The following is a 5,693-nucleotide window of genomic DNA, read 5'->3' as shown; positions in this document are numbered from 1 at the left end:
CTCTGCACTGAACAAAACAGCAGCCACTAGCTTCCTCATGCGACTCCCGGGCACTCAAAATGTGTGTGGCTGCTGCAACCAAAGAACTGGAAAAATCTAGTTGGTTTTAAAATTCGGTGCCTGGCTGGCTCAGTCAGTGGAGCATGCGACTCTTGGTCTTTGGTTGTGAGTTGGAGCCCCGCTTTGGGTATAGAGATTACTTCAAAATAAAATCTTTCAACGTTGAATAAATAAATAAGTTTTAGTTTGCTTTAACTTTAATTAATTTAAATTCATATAGCCCACAGTATCTGCCACAAGCAGTGGGGTGACTTGCTCAGATTTGTTTTGTGGACAGGTGGGAAGTAGGGGGTGGGAGCAGGGTAGGTGGGCAGGGACTGTGCCACCGGTCCAGAGGAGGGGCACTGGTATCCCAGAACTAGACTAGGGTGGAAGCGAGCCAGTAGAGAGAGGGGGTCGGATTCCAGGTTTGTTCTGGACATATAGATGGATCAGCTGTTGAGGGAGGAAGGATCAACTATGATGTGGACAGTGGGTCATTGAGTGTGATGGGGAAACTGGGGTGCCCATGTGAGGAGGTTCAGGTGTCCACAGCCCATCCACAGAGACTGGGATTGGGGCACCAAGGAGCTGTCAAGACCAGAGACCGAAATGGGAGCATTCTTAGTGAATAGCTGGTATTTATGGCCATAGGGTTGGAGATTCTTCCTGGCTTCCCAGCAGTACTGAGTGAGGAAGTGTTAGGGGCTGGACTAGGAGGGAAGTAGAGGCAGAGAGACTGAGAGGCACTGGCCAGAGAAATGACAGGGACCCAAGAGACCCGAGGGATGCAGACACAGTGAGGACGGCAGGGCCCCTGTGAATGACAGCCGGACTTCACCAGGGCCTCCATGAGCCCTGAAGAACAAGTGACATTCATTTTCTTTGTCCTTATGCTTTTCTGAATTCTTCATAATGAAAATGCCTATCTTTTGTGATGAAAAAATATTATTTTTAATTTTTTACAGCGTCATTGAGATAGAATTCATGTGCAATAAACTCCACCTATTTGAAGTGAGCAATTTGATGAGTTTTGACATTTGTAACACACTTGTGAAACCATTGTGTGAAACCATTTCCATCACTCCCAAGAGATATTGTTGTTGTTGTTGTTTTTCATCTAAGAACTAAAGGGGGAAAAAGAAATAAGATTATTGATGATGTCTCCTTCAATTTCCTATGTTTTCTGGGATGTGGTTATGTGGGTCTGAAGTTTATTTAGAAATCAAACACACACAAGACATTTATTGTGTTAAAAAAATCAAACACACACACACACCACCACCACCACCACCCCCACCCCCCTCCCCACCTCAGGCATCCTCAGCCATCCCTGAACCCAGAGAGAGATGCGGGCAAACCCCTCCCCAAGGCTGCCCTTTCCCAGAAGCGGCTGGGACCCAACAGCCTCCTCTGCTGGACAGAATACAGAACTTCCAATGCGTGGAAACCCGCCCTGTAAACAGCCCAAAGTCCAACAAATGAATTGTCCCTCGGAATGTGGTACATCCATACAATGGAATATTATTTGGCCACCAAAAGGAATGCAGTACTGATGCTACAACATGGATGAACCTTGAAAAACTTCTGCTAAGGGAAAGAAGGCTGTCATAAAAGGCCACTCACTGTATGATTCCATTTATATGAAATGTCCAGAATGGACTTATCTCTAGAAATAGAAAGTAGGTTGGTGGTTGCTGGGGATAAGGTAGGAGGAATGGGGAATGACTGTTAAAGGTCATTGAGTTTCTTTTTAGAAATGTCCTAGAACTAGATAATTGTTCTAGGTTTTGCACAACTTTGTGAATATACTAAAAACTATTCCATGATACACTTGAAAAAGGTGATATGGTGTGCAAATTATATCTTAATAAAGCTGTTCTATTAAAAAACAAAAATCGTGGAGGATAAGTTAAGCCAGCCCTTGGGTCCCCAGCCTGGGTGAAAGCAGCCCCTGATCCTACTGACCTACAGGTAAGGAGGAGCATTTTTCTAGCATCTCTTTGAATGCTCCTGTGAGCCCAGGGATTCAGCCTTACTCTACACACCACAGGTGAGGACATATTTGCATGTCACCCAGCCTTTCAGCTGTGGGCAGGCTCAAGATCATCTTCCAGCTCCACAGCCTCTGTTCTTTGTGTCGTTCTGAAGTCAGAAGGCCCCGCTAGTGCAAAACCAGGAAATTTCCATTTGTTCATTATAAAATGGACTGGCCACCTCTTCCCCTGGGGACTTCCTGAGCAGGTCTGCCAGCTACCGTTAAACAGGATGTGCACTGCATGAGGGCACACATCAAAGGGGGCATGGTTCCCCGCTTAGACCTGGTAGATATGAATATTGGTGGTGACAGCAATTGTAAAAAGGTGTCTTTTCTCACAAAATCAGTTTGTAAAAGCAGTTTTCTAACATATGGATATCAAATGCCATGAGCAAGAAGGGCTATTTTTAAATTGAGGTGAAATTCACATTAAAAAATTAACCATTTTAAAGTGAACAGTTCAGAGAGATCTAGTATATTCACAGTGTTGTGCAACCATACAGCTTGTATCTAGTTAGAAAATATTTTTTAACCAGGCTCCTGGATGGCTCAGTTGGTTGAGTGTCTGACTCCTGATTTCAGCTCAGGTCATAATCTCAGAGTTGTGGGATCAAGCCCCGTGTCAGCCTCTATGCCCTGCATGGAGCCTGATTGAGATTCTCTCTCTCCCTCTCCCTCTGTCTCCCACCACTATATATGTAACTTTTACATCGCCACAAACCAAAAAGAAATGCCACACTCATTAAGCAGTGGCTCTCCATTTCTCCCTCCTTTCAACCCTGACAACCACTAACCTTTCTTTCTGTCTGTATAGATTTACCTATTCTGGACATTTCATATTAATAGATTCAAATAATATGTGGCCTTTTGGTTTGGCTTCTTTCTTCTAGCATAGGGTTTTCAAGGTTCAACGATGCTGTAGCACATGTCAGTACTGCATTCCTTTTTAAGACTGAATGATACTCTGGGGCTCCTGATTGGCTCAGTGGGTTAAAAGCCTCTGCCTTCGGCTCAGGTCATGATCCCAGGGTCCTGGGATCGAGCCCCACATCGGGTTCCCTGCTCAGCGGGGAGCCTGCTTCCCCCCACCCCCAGCCTGCTTCTCTGCCTACTTGTGATCTCTGTCAAATAAATAAAATCTTAAAAAAAAAAAAGAAAGACTGAATGATATTCCATTGTATGGCTAGACCACATTGTTTGCCCATTCATCTGTTGGTGGACATTTGGCTTGTATGTATAATGCTGCTCTGAACATGTATAACATGCACTTGAGTCCTTGTTTTAATTCTCTGGTGAATATTCTTAGGAATGGGATTTTTGGATCATATGGTGATTCTATGTTTAACTCTTGAAGGAAGTGCATGGGTACCTGTTTCTAATTAACACAAAGGCACTGCATGGGTGGGCTCAGTGGCATTGCCCATGAGAATTGCACAGCCTTCCATCCACCCAGCCCTCGCCAGCTGCCCAGCCTGGGGCTTAGGGGCTCCATGGATGTGACTTGTTTCCCCACTCATAGCTATCATCCTGGCAGGAGGAAGAGAGAAGGGCTGAGAGAAAAAGACAGTGACTCCTTAGTCGCACAGCAGTAAATGGGGAGGGGCACAGACTTGAGCCCAGCCTGCCCAAGTCCCATATTGGTGTTCCTGACCACTGTGCCATCAGGTGCGATTGTCAGAGGTGGCATTATAAAGTCAGCAGGGCTTTCTGCCTGAAGATCTACCTAAGACCAACTTCATTATCTGGGCCTTTTCTTGTTCTTTCCTTTCTCCTGTCTGTACCCTCATCCCCACCCACTTTGGGGCCCAGAGGCCAGAGGAAGGCTCTCTTCAAGTGGGATGTGGCCATGTGACCCCTTTCTGACATCTGTCATCCATCATCTGTCATGTGTCAGCCCCAGGGAGCAACAGGCAAGATCAGAAAACTAGGGCGATCAATACAGCTTTCTTCAGTCTGCTTGTGTATGCTCTGTTGGACGGTGCCTGTCTGGGCACCTCCTCCAGGACGCCAGCCCCAGGCCCAGAATGGGGAGCATGGATCTATCTCAGTGGGATGTCCTTGGCCAAGGGTTCCACATGAGTGAGTGTGTGGGCCTTTTCTCCTAGGGCCCCCTCAGCTGGAACTCCACCTGCCTTCTGCAGGATCAATTATTGACGAGGTCCCTACAGCCAGCAGGAGTTGGGGGGTTGGTGGTCCTGGCTGCCATTTCCAGCCCTCACAGAGAGTGAAGGGGTGGGGACAAGATGAACTTCTTCCTGAAGGCATGGCCTGTGAGATGGTCCGGGCTGTGGCTTCTGGTGGTCAGAGGCCCAGAGCACCCTCAGGCCGGGGGATACCATCCACCCGTGGGGCACAAGAGAGCCCTGAGGTGCTTTGCTTCCCAGAACACCCACCATGTGTCCCTGAAGACAGGGTGGGGAGCAAGCAGAGTGAAAGGCCTGTAGACAGCAGGCTGGGGCGCAGGCTCAGATAGGTGGCTGGTGGTCCTGAATGCTGGGAAGGCGCCTGGATGTGGGGGTGGAGGCTGGGAAGGATCTAGGCTGCCTGGAAAGAAGTGGAGGCGGTGTGACAGCCACATTTCCTGTCTGCCGATCAACTTCCCTCAGGGGAAGGCCCGACATATGGGAAGTGACATGGGAAGGCCACAGCAGATGGCAGAGGAGCCCAGGAGCTGCTGGGAGGGTGTCATCCTGGGGCAGTGCCTCAAGTCCTGGGCTTCTTTGGCAACCGTGGACCCAGGCCCCCCCCCCCCACAATCTTCAGGAGCACCTTCTCCCTCAGAAGGGGAGGGCCCTCCCTGAGCTGTGTGCTGCTTCTTCTGAAGGCCCCCCTCACCCCATGCCTTCTCCAGTCCTTCCTCTGGGCCTCCATGGTTGCCATATCCCTCCGGCAGGCTTGGAACTGCTTGTGACCCTGAGCCTTTCCCAGGTACCCTAATTCTCATCTGTGTGAATGGAAGTGATCCTCTGTCCATCTCTCTTTTCCAGTTACCTAGATCTTAGATAATCTTGGGTCTCCCCGCTTAAGATGCCCTAGGTCTCTTGGGAGAGTGAGGTTCATCTGGGGGTGGCTCCCATCTCACCCCCCTGCTGAAGTCAGAGTTGAATGATCCTCAGCCTCCCCTCTCCAGTCTAGGGGCCCAAAGAGGGGCTGGGGCAAGGGGAAGTGAGTCGGTGCCCAGGGCACTACATTAAGGAGGCTGGGAGCAAGTGGCCCACCCTGGGTCACTGGGGAGTCTTCATCACAGGTCACCTGGCTGCAGGGCTGGGGACTACTAAAACCATGGGGGCTCAGGCAGGAAGGGGTGACAGACAAAGGAATTGAGTTCATTTCCTGACTCTGCTGAGGACTCTGAGGAGGGTTGGGTGTGGTTGGGGCTATGTGAATAAACCTCTTTTGGGGTCACAACCCTGGGTGACAGCGCACCGGTACTGCCTGACTGGGGGATAGATACATAAGGGACATAATGTCCCATGGGTGAAGCCGCTTGGCAGGGACATATGGCTGAAGGACAAGCCTCTTCTGAACCATTTGCATCTAGTTCTGGATCTCTACCCGAGAAATGACAGCCACATTTTGAGGTGTTTGAAGAGAACCTCTCTGTTGACGTGTCGAT

The sequence above is a fragment of the Meles meles genome, chromosome 12, assembly GCF_922984935.1.
Source record: "Meles meles chromosome 12, mMelMel3.1 paternal haplotype, whole genome shotgun sequence".
Classification (NCBI taxonomy): domain Eukaryota; kingdom Metazoa; phylum Chordata; class Mammalia; order Carnivora; family Mustelidae; genus Meles; species Meles meles.
This window is presented reverse-complemented; position numbering follows the sequence as displayed.